This window comes from Alosa sapidissima, chromosome 5 (assembly GCF_018492685.1).
Source record: "Alosa sapidissima isolate fAloSap1 chromosome 5, fAloSap1.pri, whole genome shotgun sequence".
Taxonomy (NCBI): Eukaryota; Metazoa; Chordata; class Actinopteri; order Clupeiformes; family Clupeidae; genus Alosa; species Alosa sapidissima.
Window position 1 is genome coordinate 35952230 of NC_055961.1, and position 14781 is coordinate 35967010.

Consider the following 14781-nt stretch of genomic DNA (forward strand, 5'->3'; position numbering starts at 1 on the left):
CATCAAAACACAATCTAGCAATCTCCCTGTAAGCAACAATAAGATCTGTAAGGTCTGCCAGGTGGAGCCTTGGTGAAGGGAGTTTGTGACCTAAATCAACTCATCTAAGTGATTACTGGCCTTTTGTAATGATGTGAATGGCTAATGAATTTCATCTGCATAGTGAGGATGATGATGATGACGACAATGATGGTTTTAGACAAAACCACAAATATTCTGTACCTCTCTATTCATTGCAGAGCGTAGACAGAATAGGATTGATTCACTATACTTTTCACTGATGTGTGGTCTCAAATGATTTAAATTTCTATTTTCATTTTCTTTCCTTAATGAGTCATTGTATAAGAGATGTGTATGCCATTACTTGAGATAAAGATAAAATACCTTTCTTAAGGCTTGGCAAGTTGTCAGTATCAGTTTGAGTAATGCATTATTTTACCTGGAGTCAACTGTGCCTGGATACAAACTAGAGATGATTACTCTTTCCTCTCACAGTTTGAATTTTTGAAAGAGCTGTCTTCACAAAGCTTTTGGAAACTTTAATGTGCTTTAATCACCAAGCTTGAAGTTTCTCACAGAAAACATAGAACATCTGTGAGAACTGTGAATCTATGGCTTCTTGCTCTATACCATTTAAATGAATCATGAACGTGACCTAATTTCTAAAATTAATCATTAATGGAAACTAATGGTGTCAGAGCTTGTTTGGATGTGGAACAGAGAAGCCTATGTTGCCGAAACTTGCCGAAATGTGTGTTGTTGTGTCACTATAGAAGTGTCCTACAGCCCTGGTCCTACCCATTTCTACAGCAAAGACATGAAACCCCTCAGAGAGTTGGTTTTCTGAAGTTTATGTTCTGACTTTCAGTGACCAAATCCCAGAATGCCTTTGGAGAACACAGAGAGCCAAGCTAAGATTTCTCTGGGAGCCTTATTCGCCAATGCATCAAAAGAGGTGGTGGATAAAAGTTTTGAAGAGCGCCTGGTCTGTTTCTATGGTTTCCTTGCCTTTTTCAGAGGTGATACTGTTAAGGTGAGAGGGGATAGTGTGAAGGACAAGTCGTTGTAGTTTCAAACATGGAGCTAAATACAGCCATACATTGGATTGCAAATGAGAAAAAGATATGGTGACACATTCCATTTTCAGAACGTTTGTGCATAATCTATGCCACATTTACCTCAGAATTGCCATATGTAATTATAAGCTTTAACTCTGTAATTAAGATGTTTGACGTGGCAGTTCAAAGCATAAAAAATCACATCACACTTAAAGGGGAAGATGTAAGACAGTTCAGATATCATTAAGAAAATGTTCCATTAAATCTCATAGGGTTTAGTGGTTTAAAAGGTCCTTTGCAGTTGCTCTAATCCAATTCCAGAAGCATAATAAATGGAAATTCTGGTAAATATAATCCCCTGTAAACGTTATGTCATATCAACATGACTCGGTTGACCATAATAGACATCGTAATGATTCTAACTTTTTTCTACTCTTTACCAGGGGTCCAATCTGTCAGGGATGTCACTGAATGAGCTAGAGTACCCGACTGAAATAAATTGTGATCATTAGGTGAGATAAATTGTCTATAGTGAAAAAATGACTCTGTGGCAGCATGAGACTAACAGTGGAAAGGTAAGCTAAATATGTGGAATTTTATGAGTTAGGGGATGCATTTCTGTCATTAAAAGGCATGTCTTTTATAAACCATAGAACTGATTTTGAGCTACATTCAGTGGACATAACTACAATACTGGTTCAGTATGATGTGAATGTCCAACCAGGACTTCGTAGGACTACAGATCTGGTGAAGCACAGCATTCTGTGTACAGCAATCCACATGGACAATCCAACACCTTGACATAGAGTGTTCATAGGGTGGCGGCTTCTGTATATTGTGCTATTAAAGTATGGGCCTTGTTAAGACATTTGGTGGAGAAATGAGTTTTAGAGGTATATTCAGCCTCTTGTTGAAAATAAAAAATACAGTCAAGTTAATTTGGGGAAAAAAACTTTTCTTCAACATCTCATGGATAAAATGCTTTCCGCAGCTTGTGACTTGATTTCATCATAAGTTACGGTCAGAGGCGGACAGAGTACACAGCTTCATTACTTGAGTAAAAGTACAGATACCCTTTGCTAAATTTTACTCAAGTACAAGTAAAAGTACAACAGTCAGATGTCTACTAAAGTAAAAGTACTGAAGTACTTGTTTTTAAAAGTACTTGAGTATCAAGAGTACAAGAGTAGCCTACATTTTCTAAATATTGCATTACTACTGCCACAGTGCTTACATTTATGTACAGAAACGTCCTACATGGAGTTATGAAAAATGTTCATGTTAATACCTTGGAGAATGTAAAATTAATTGGAAGTAAAATCAAGTCATTTTCATCTTTTTACCATGTTGCCAGGGATGGGCAGAATTTCTAATACATGTATTTAAAATACGTATTTCAAATACAAAATACTATTTTGTAATTGAAACACTTGAAGCGAAAACTATCATTAACTTGTTCAGAAAATTGAAATAGTCTGGCGAGGTGGGGCCACAGGTTGGCACATTCCCGGGATGGACCTGCTGCGTCTTCATCCATTGTTTCGTCCATGGTTTCGTCTCTTATCTAAATCTGACCATGGAGTTGACTTTGGCGAAAAGCTGAAGGTGATTGCTGATAGGCTGTCCCAATCAGTGGCGCTTGCACAATCCAATCACGTTTGAGAGGGAAACAACAAATTGAGGGTTTCCGAGATTTTTCTTTTTTCCTTTTTTTTTAGAAGTAGTAACGGGTACTCACGGTTATGGATAGAAATGTAGTGGAGTAAAGAGTACAATATTTGCCTCTCAAATGTACTTGAGTAAAGTCATGAGTACTCCCCAAAAATGATACTCGAGTAAAGTACAGATCCCTCAAAATTGTACTCAAGTACTGTACTCAAGTAAATGTACTCCGTTACTGTCCAGCTCTGTTTACGGTAATAGCAATAGTTTGACTAAGTTTACAAAATCAAACCTAGCTACAACTCCTGAAATTATACTAGGAACCTGCCATAATCTGTATAAGTCAAGTCGGCTTTTATTGTCAATTTCTTTACATGCACTGGTCATACAAAGAATTGAAATTTCGTTTCTTACTTTCCCATGCAGACATAGACATGCTTTAAATACAGACATAGACATACTATAGACATAGCCATAGACAATAAACATATAACTGATTAATCTGTATAATTAATTAAAGATGTTGTATTTCAACCTTTGACAAATGAAAAGTTGGCCTTAAATTTTCATTCTCATTCATTCTCATTGACCCTCTTCCGTGTCCTTAGTTTTTGCTCCTTATAGCAGCAGATTTGTCTTACCCAGTAAGTTGGAAAGCACTATACAGTGCTGGCCAAAAGTATTGGCACCTATGCTAAAGTTGACTGAAAAGAGGAATATAAAATCATCTTTTGGAAATTGATCTTAATGCCTTAAGTGAACAATGAGGAAATATCTAACCTTTAAGGACACCAATTTTCTTAGTGAATGAATAATGTATCATAAATAAATAAATGTTCTTCCTTAAAATACAGGGGTCATAAGTATTGGCACCCCTATGTTAAATTCCTATAGAGACAGGCAGGTTTTTATTTTTAAAGGCCAGTTATTTCATGGATCCAGAATACTGTGCATCCTGATAAAGTTACCTTGGCCTGTGGAATTAAAATAGCCCCACATCATCACATACCCTTCACCATACCTAGAGATTGGCATGGGTGTTATTTCAGTTAGCCTATTAGCTGGTTTGATTTGCATTGAGCTCAATGAGCATCAAACCAGCTAATAGGCTAACTGAAATAACACCCATGCCAATCTCTAGGTATGGTGAAGGGTATGTGATGATGTGGGGCTATTTTAATTCCAAAGGCCAAGGTAACTGCACTGGACCATGAATATGCCACCAAAATAATAAATAGCCTACCTAAATAGCCTTATACTAACTCCACGTGGGTATCGAACCTGCTTCCTAAATGAAACCTCTTACATGATAACCATTTATCTATATACTTGCGCCACGAACCAACCCTAAAGTCATAGTGAAATTTACTTGAGTTAGTCTATACAATTAGAAGAAGTCAGCTGATGATTGTAGCAAGTTAATACGGCTGATGGTGGTGTCTTGCTACAGCAGTTGCCCAAGCCAGTAGGTCTTCAAAGTATCAAGTTTTCAAACATTTCACTGACTGCTGGTCAGGCTCTCTGTGGCCACCTAGTCTATCTGTAGCCTAAATTGAGGAAGCGTTGCTGGTCTAAAATAAATAAATAATAATAATAAAAAAAGTGTGATGGGGAGGATTGAACCCATGTCGACTGCGTGATCAAGCAATTTATAGGCATGAACCTGTTGCGCCACAGGAGAAGCACCAACTTAAGAATTGGGAAGTAAAGTATCAAAAACACCATCAAACCCATGTCTACGTGTTAGCAACATTAATGTTAATAAGCTTAAAGAGTTTTGACTCTCCCTGTGCGCAAATTTTGTGTAAAATATGGACACGTTATAGACTTCTCCTGCCCATTGCTGTGTGCGTTTCAATGCCTGTGTTTCATGAACTGAATTCTTAAAAGAATAGGCTGGACAGAAGGATACACAATTAGGCAACACATTTTTATTTGATTTATTTGCTGACGTTCATGTTCATGTGCCTCTACAGAGACTTCAGGTAGGGGCGACCACAGCCTAACCTCAGTGAAACGTTTGTAAAACTTAACCATGATACTTTGAAGGCCTACTAAATGGCTTGGGTTCAATCCTCCCCATCACACTTTTTTTTTTATTATTATTTATTTATTTTAGACCAGCAACGCTTCCTCAATTTAGGCTACAGATAGACTAGGTGGCCACAGAGAGCCTGACCAGCAGTCAGTGAAATGTTTGAAAACTTGATACTTTGAAGACCTACTGGCTTGGGCAACTGCTGTAGCAAGACACAAATGTATGACTGTTAAAGCTAATTTATTGCATTATTGATTAGCCATTGCAGACCATATGTTATGGTGTTATGCTAGCTCACAATAACCTTTAAGGGACCGTTCGTTATTTATAAACGGGGTCACCAGAGGGATTTTGAGTGCTTCAATCAAAAGTTGCATGACCCTCCCCTGCCTGCAAGAAAATTATCAACGACCCTCCAGCAGCCTTTTCAAAAAAGACATGACCCTCCCTGGCCAATTGTCGATACCTTCCACCCACGTTATAAAGCGCTATGTAAACACATCGACTTTAACTGTCGTTCTAAACTCACCCTCTGCTTTCTGATCTTACACATCACACTTCACCAAGATGGCGGCCATCTCTAGGCTTCCTCAGTCATTGTAAAGTTGCCGAAGCTGAACATTATCCAAAACTCAATTTCTCAGACGAGCGTCAATTTGGGAGCTTGCTACTCCTTCCTTCTCAAATGACTTGAAAAGGCCGTTTGCACAATTTCACAAATAATCACAGGGACCGAAAAATACCTAACATGCCAATTTTTTCCGGGTTTAGGCCTATCATTTTAACTTTTCCCCGCTGTCTTGCCGTTTTAATATTTTCCCGTAGAATATCCCATATTACTGTAATACTAGTCCTGCATTCTGGCCTGTCTCTGTGTTATCCTGTTGTTACCCCTTGCCCTTCCAGAGAAACAGATTTATTCAAATCATCGTTTTGCTTGCTTGAATGCGAAGAGTGATGTTAACCTACAGGCCTATTTAAGTTAACGACGTGGTTGTCGTGAAAGCACGATTCATTGGCACTTGCAGTGTTCGGCAGTAGGCTATGTCTACGTGCGCACCTGCCAGGCTAAGAGCTAAAGAAATCCCCCTGTATAGGCTATTCACTCCAAGTTGGTCTACCATAACTTACCAACTCTACACTGTAGACCATAAACTGGCTATTTATTTGACCAATGTATTTGTTCAACTTTATGAAGCAGAATTACGCACTGCTTGGAACGTAACACATTTTTGTTGGCAGGAGAGAGAATGACAGCGATTAACAAATTGCACTTGTTGCTGGTTACCAATAAATAGGGCCTACTATATATTTTTTTGCAAACAACAAAAACAGAAAGGATGGAGACAGCAAAGCTAGAGATGGGCAGGAACAAGGTCAATTGGTAGAAATGCTTGTCAAAACGTTAGGACCTGGATGTGTGGATGAATGAAGCACATATGCTTTATAAGCATGCACACTGTTTAAAGTTAGGCTAGGCTACACGGTAAACTACAAGTAAACCAAAGTTAAATTGAGCTTTTTTAGGGCTGGATAAAGTTGACCAAATGGATAGGCCTATAGGCTGTTAGGCGTGAAATAAAGTAGGCTACTTTGTTGCTCCAACCCTTCCAACGTTAATGGAGACGGATGTTGACATTTTCCGTATTTTGCGTGAGAAACCCGGGAAATCTCCCTTATTTTCATTGTTCAATGTTGACAGAGCTATGGAACGAAAGAGAACGTTATGGCGACAGAAATCAACAATCAAACAAGCCACTTTGATTTTTTGCTGTTTTCATTAATACAAAAGATGGGTGACCCCCCCTCCTAGACAAAAAAAAGTTAGGTGACCCTCCCCTCAACAAAGAATAAAACGACATGACCCTCCCCTATTTTCCTCCGGTGACCCTGTTTATAAATAACGAACGGTCCCTAAATATGCTTATTTTGGCCATATCCACTTGATAAAACCAGTAAATATAGTTGATAAACTGCTTATTTCTTACATGTCTGAAGCATTTGGTCCAATAGTGATATTTCAAGTTGCTGTGTTAACTTTAATTGGGTGATGGCGGCACAAAAATCATAATCCATAACTCGCAATGAGAATGTTCGCGCATGCGCGATAAAATCAGTTCATTTTGCCATAGAGACTGGTGTTACAACTTTTTATTTTCATTAAATTGCATTTGCTGTGACTATACAAATCAAATGGCACTCATGTTAACTTGAAACAGAGGGACTGAAGATATGAATGACATGTGATTGAAGTCCACACGCTCAAATTTCACGAAGCAAACTTAAACAAACAGTTGCGGTTAAAAAATAAATAAAAAATCGCTATGCTTGAATTTTGCACCTTTTTGCTTAATATCTCTGGTCGTATTTATAGTAGACCATTCATATTTGGATGGCTGTAAGATTATACATAATTACATGATATGTGTCTGTTTACGTTTCCGTACACCATATCTTGAGAATAAAACACTGTTACATTTGTACCGCTGTTACAATTGTACCAGGGGCCTGTACTACGAAGGGAGCTTAACCTACCCAGATGTAACCCAGGGTTACTTTGTTAAACCAGGGTTGACAAAACCTGGTTATCTTAAGTGGTGTTAATCGGTACTACGATGCTGATTATGAAGTTGATTTGTTGAGCCGGGGTTACGGCTCCCACACACAGCTGCGTGCATCGCGTTGCTGGAGACGCATCCCATTCACTTTAAATGGGCTCACGTGATCCGTTGCCTAACTGAATTGTGGGTCCGTCGCGTCGCGTTTCTCCCGCTGCTCACGTTGAGGAGTTCAGCTGTTGCTGCACCGACAGACGGCACCGGCCAATCAAGCCAATCTACGGACGGCACCAACCAATCACATTACGGTTTTACTTCAAGTCATTTGCATAGCTACCGTCGGGAACACCCACTGGAATGCGTTGACGGAACGCAGCTGTGTGTGGGAGCCGTCTACCTGTGCGCGTTCACATAAAAGGGGCGGTTTGCAGCGCAAGTCACTTTCAATGATGACGCGATCACCTTATTTTACGGATGAGGAATGCACAATTATTATGACAAGTTATGAGGAATTAAAACCCACTCTACGACAAAAATCGGCAGTGAGCAAAGCAAGGCTGTTGGCAACGTATTACAGATCGGGTAGCGTAAATGCCTAAAAGTAAAGTTTTATTCCCACATGTTCTTCAAATATGTGTTACGGAGGATTAGTAGCTTGCGGATGGAATGTCTGAAATGAGTTGAAATAATTAAATAGCCTAATTTGAGTTCATAGAAAGGCCTACAGATGCAACCCAATTCAGAAGTGGGCATAGATTACAGTAATAAGGATAATTGAATGTTTAAGTAGCCCCCATTGACTGATTTAGTGTATGCCTAATCCTGTGAACATTTCAGATGCAACACCATTGCCAAACGCACATGGCAGCAGGTGAAAATGAAACACAAAAACATTATTCAGAATAGTAGGTTTATATAGTTATAGCTTGCATTAATATTTCTTAATTATGAAAACATGTAAGCCTAGCTTATAGCCACTAGGCCTCTGTTTTACAGCTAACAAGAAACAGCTGTCTTTGAACACTACTGTAGGAGGAAAGGCACCAGAGTGTTTTACAGTAGCAGAGGAGTTGGCCATCGCAAATAATAGTGGAAGGCCGATTATGGAGGGGGTTGAGGGAGGCATTCGGTCGGATTCTGGTGCTGTGGAAATGTGTAGCCTTTATGTGCGGGGTACAGTAATATGACATTCAATTCAACAAGTTTGTTAAAACTGGTGATTTTTATTTATTAGGCCTACTGTAGGCTATGTCCGATTTATTTTAGGCTATTCTTGCTCAGATGTTCAGCATACTGAAGGCCTATGTCCGATTTATTTTCGGACATAAGCCTACAGTATTCTTGCATCACCGATTGAATACATGAATGTCCACGTACGGGCATTGCTATGAGACGTCTTCCTAGATCATCTGACAAAGATAACGAATTCCCTCGGCTGACAATCTATATCTTCATAGAGAATATCGTCCGGGTAGGCTATATATATTTTCTGGCGGTCTCTAAAACCCCTCGCCCTGCGAAGAGAGTCCCTCACGATTTGCGCTTCAATGGATCATCCAGGTACGCCGACATGTCTCGGGAGAAATTATTAGTGGAGGGGTGGTACGTATAAAGGTTGTGGTTAACGGAAACCTCGGGTTAACCAAGAACATAACCTGGTCGGAGCAGGTTTGAGATGCAGCGTAAATTGCCATGGCAGCATACCTCGGTTAAAACCTATCCTTTCGTAGTACGGGTTAATCGGGAAGTTACGCCACACGTGATCAAGTTACTCTCGAAGTTACCCAGATAAGCCAGAAACCCCGCTTCGTAGTACAGGCCCCTGCTAGGAGCAGGTTTGAGATGCAGCGTAAATTGCCATGGCAGCATACCTCGGTTAAAACCTATCCACCTTTCATAGTACGGATTAATCGGGAAGTTACGCCACACGTGATCAAGTTACTCTCGAAGTTACCCAGATAAGCCAGTAACCCCGCTTCGTAGTACAGGCCCCAGGTTTGGTTGACAGCATAAGATACCATCGTGATATAGCGACACTAAAACAGATCCACTTTCGTGTCACAGCATAGCCTGGCTTTGAGCGCAACATACCTCACTAACCCACTAATCGAGATTCGTAGTACACCCCACAGGTATGTAACCTATTTATGTTTTTGCCAGCTAACTTTTAACATGATCTTCATATTCATTGTGATGCTAAATAGTTAAATTATTTAATAGTGAATTATTGTAGTGAGGACATTTATTTTGAAACAGTTGTGGGCAGAGGAAATAGTAGTCTTAAGAGAGCCAGATTGTATGCTTAACTCATTGAGTGCCAAAAACGTAATATTACGTTTTTAGTTTTTTTTTTTTTAAATTACGAAACTAGACACTTTAACACACCTTATATGTGATTTTGGGAACTCTTTGATGAATGGAAATGAAATATATGACGATCGAAAACTCATGAAAACGCACAATCTGGACATTTTATCTGGACATTTTATCATAATTTGGTTGCCGCTTTGGGTCGAATCAGTGACGCATGCACGTCAGGTCAAAACCAGGCCATTTCCGTGGGTCTATCACTAGGTGGCAGTCTCGCCAGGTCTCGCTGATCACTTCCCGGAAAGTTACAGGCAACACTTCATATTTCATGAAAGACGTGAAATCTCCAAAAAAAAACAGTGATTTTGATAAAAACTAGCCACTGGTTCGCTTGGGATTTCTCAGGAACAGAGGCGTGTAGAAATACACGGTTTGCACCCACTGAGAGCTTAAAGTCTCACCTTTTAAAGTCTCACCTTTGAAAACAGCTTGGCATTCAATGAGTTAAAGCCTGAGACAGAGTATATAGTTTAAAAGTTGAATGTATAGTAGATAGTATAATGGATGTTGATAGGCAGATTGTTTAATGGATGTTGATGGATAGTTTAAGTGGTGGATGAGTGAATGGTTTGAAGAGGATGAATGGATAGAAAGTTGGATGGAATGTGCCTTATATCCTTGTAGAATGGAGAGACACAGAGAGAGTTGGCCTAGTTAAGCAGAAAGCAGTTGATATAGGTGCAATCAGTTTAACTGGCCCTTTGATGGGTCCTAGTTGAGCAGCTGGAAGTTGATACAGGTGCAAATCAAGTTAATTAGTCCATTGTGATGTCATAGTGCTAATGCAAAGTCTATACGTTAGACCGGCACATCCGGGAACTTGACTCGTGACAAACGTTCCCGCCCCTTTCGGGGGGAAAACAAACAACCCCTCTCATTAACTCCAACGCAAATTAGGGTCAATAAACGTAATTCGTACAGAAATCGCAGGAGTAAATAATAACAAAAAATACCACAAATCAATATGACCACTCAATACATAACCACTTTGCCGGTCGTTGACCGTGAAAGATACCTACAAAAGCTTAATTCAATTAATATAAAAACATGTCCCTTCAGTCTCCCGAGTAGGCTACGAAGTGGTGCAACAACCCCACTCAGTGACCAGAAGTGTCATACGGTCTTCTCTTCTTATGGCTTGTAGCCATAATTTTCTTCTGTCAGGATTTTTTTTGAGGACATGGTAGGCAAAAGAAACTCAGGGAGGGGTTCTTAGCTGTGTGGTTGGTACATGTCTACCGGTTCACTCTGGCTTGTTCTGAGGGAATGTTTTCCCCTCAAAAGGGGCATGGCGCAAACAACCTGCTCTGTGTGACGCGGGTCCGGTTGTAAGTATGGGGGAAAATAAGCTTGTTTTTTGTTATATCTCAAAAAGTATAAAGTTTACAAAAGTGAAAAATACATTCCTCAAGTGTCCTCTTCAAGACCTACGTTACAAAATTTGAACAAAGTTTCTACATTAAACGGTTGAAGCTGAATTAGACGCAGAAATTTGGTGGGAAGAATAACTAGAAATGCAATTCCAAGGAATTACCAGTGCATGAAAATGCAAAAGTTGTGATGTGAAATATCATGTATAGTTAAAATAGATAATACAGAGATGGTTACTACGGTGATGCTAGGATAGACATGGTGGTTGCATAGCTTAATAAAAGCTGATAGTTTAAAAGTAGACCGTTTAAAAGTTGAATGTAGATAGTTTAAAAGTTGTTGATAGACAGCTAGTTTAATAGATAGATAGTTTAAAGGAGAATTCCGGTGTGATATTGACCTAAAGTGTGTTGAAACATGATACCGAGTGTGAACGTATGTCTCATAGCCCATCTCGGCTTTTTCCCTGCACTCCAAAATCTGGCGCTAGTTAGCCGATGCTACCAACAGCTTTTTCAATGGTGGTGCTTCGGCATCGGGCTAGCCATGCAAATAAATCACTGTTTTACACCATTTACGAGGCTCAATGTATCTCCACACTTCATTGGTAGACTTCCGAGGGCCCTGACATTTAAAACGAGACATTGAGAACTTTGAAAAAGCACTGGTAGTTTACTTACAAGACGATTTATACAGACAGTATCTTCACGAAGTTTAGCGTTTGCAGCCATCTTGAATTTAGTCACGATGAGTCGAGCGACGAGTAAGAATGAACAGGTATGATAAGGGATCAGATTCCAAAAATAATTCAGTGGAAATGCATGGATTCCAGTTTCTTCCAGTAGCAGCAACTGGAATCCATGCATTTCCACGGAATTATTTTATTATTAACTTAGCTAATGTTTTATAGCAGTTTTGCTAAAAATGGTAACTATGCTAATAATGATAACTATGCTAACAATGCTACTTAGTTAACTTAGCTAATGTTTTCTAGCAGTTTTGCTAAAAATGCTAATGATGTGACTATGCTAACAATTCTAACTAGCTAGCTAGATAGATAGATAGATAGATAGATAGATAGATAGATAGATAGATACTTTATTGATCCCCAGGGGAAATTCAATTCAGCTACAGTGGGTAGGAGCCATAGTTGATGACAAGTGACAGTTACAATGGCTGAACAGTAAAAAAGTTCAGTAGTTTAAAGGGTTAAATTGTTTAACAGTGAATTATTGTAGTGATGACTTTTATTTTGAAACAGTTTTGGGCAGAGGAAACAGTTGAATAGGATGTGTAGTCTTAAGAGACCCAGATTGTATACTTAAAGCCTGAGACTGCAGGTGGCCTGAACACCTGGCATAGGATTCTAATTGCTTAATAGCCACATTGTGATGTCACAATCACAATGTTAAGTCTATGGGGATTTTTAAAAAGTTTTTCTTTAAAAGTTTAGAAAGTATAGACCCTTTCAAGAGAGTTCCATTATCAGCATCATAGTTGGCCCCACAAGACTTCCTTTTAAACATTCCATATATTATCTTAATGCAGAGGAAGTAGATTGGGGCCCAAATAGAACGTTCAAGCATTGTTTTTGTTTTTATTGTTGAAAGGGTCTATAAAAGTTTCAAAGTTGAAAAGACATAGCAACCTGATGTGTTTGAAGACCTACGTTACAAAGTTTGAATGAAGTTTCTGAGTTAAACTGTTCAAGAGAAATTGCGTACGGAAAAAGTGGTAAGCGGAATAATAATAACTAGAAAATGTAATTGAGGAAATTACCAGTGCATGAAAATATAAACATACTGTATATTAACATAAAATGCAAAACAAACTTTTATTTGATAACAGTTGGCAGAAGTCATAGTTGATAACAACTGACAGTTGAAATGGCTGAACAGTTAAATAGTTGAGTAGTTTAAATAGTTAAATTATTTAATAGTGAATTATTGTAGTGAGGACATTTATTTTGAAACAGTTGTGGGCAGAGGAAATAGTTGAACAGGATCTGTAGAGCCAGATTGTATGTTTAAAGCCTGAGACAGAGTATATAGTTTAAAAGTTAAATGTAGATAGTGTAATGGATGTTGATAGACAGAAAGTTGAATGGATGTTGATAGGCAGATTGTTTAATGGATATTGATGGGATAGTTTAATGGGTAGATGAGTGAATGGTTTGAAGAGGATGAATGGATAGAAAGTTGGATGGATAGAAAGTTGGATGGAATGTGCCTTATATCCTTGTAGAATGGAGATACACAGAGAGAGTTGGCCTAATTGAGCAGAAAGCAGTTGATACAGGTGCAATCAGTTTAACTAGCTTTTTGATGGGACCTAGTTGAGCAGCTGGAAGTTGATACAGGTGCACATCAAGTTAATTAGCCCATTGTGATGCCATAGTCCCCATACAAAGTCTATTACAAAAGTTTACAAAAGTGAAAAATACATTCCTCAAGTCTCCTTTTCAAGACCTACGTTACAAAGTTTGAACGAAGTTTCTACGTTAAACGGTTGAAGCTGAATTAGACGCAGAAATTTGGTGGGGAGAATAAGAAGAAGACTTCGGATAACAGAACAGTGCATTTTCATGCACTGTAATAAGAAGCCTAGGAAGAACAGTACAGTGCATTTTCATGCACTGTAATAATAAGAAGTTGTTGCCTATAGGAAGAACAGTAATATAGTATTATAGTAATAATAATAATAAGACTTCGGATAACAGAACAGTGCATTTTCATGCACTGCAATTAAATAAAACATTATTTTGTTATTATACAATAGCACTGCATTAAAAATAGATCCATTCAAACATTTGCCCTGTAACAGTTCAAGGTTCAAGTTTCCTTTACTCGGTCTCCCACGGGAGAGATTTGTTTTGGATAAGGGTGAGGGCTGCCACCTCTTCTAGTCTTTCTCATAGTCCCTTCTAAACACATAGACGGCCTTCACACTGACACATTTTTTTCACCTCCACAATGCGGGCATTCCAAGTAGTGAGTGTAATGTAGTAATAGAGTCTAAGTAGTAAAAAAAAACATGACCTCAAAAGTTGAACTATTTCTAACTTTGAGTTGGGAGACTTTTTCAGCTTGTGTCTGAAACGTGTGGTGCAATCCAACAGTCAGTTGCTTCGTTCCATTGGGAAACAATTCGAGGAATTCAAGCACTTGGAGGTGAAGAGCGTATCAGTATTGCCCCATAGATAATCTGTCACGACACAGACTCAGGACAAGGAGGTAGAATTCAAACAAGGTAGCTTTATTCCAAATGAATAACAGGAAAAGGGGTGTCAAATCCAGGGCACTAACGCACAGAAGTTCAACAGGAAACGGTAAACCAAGGAGAGTCCAAAACACAGTAGATCAACTTAGCTAGATAGGATCCGGAGAGGGTGACTCGAGGGATCAGACGAGGAGGACGCTGGGCCAAGCGACTGAAGCGAGGGGTATCCAGGAGGAGTATTCCCAGAGACTTTCTAATGAGGAGACACAGCACTCAAAAAATCCTCCATAGAAATGCATGGGGTTAGTTTGTAACGTCAATATGGCCGTTGTCTACACATATCACACCCCTTCCTCGGAAAAACGTCGACATGTGAATACATTGAGCCAATCATGTGGTGTGGTGTGAATACATTGAGCCAATGATATGGTGTGTTGTGAAGACATTGTGCCAATCATGTGTTGTATTCGCCGCTGGAGCAAGATTGGTGTCGTGAAGCCTTGCG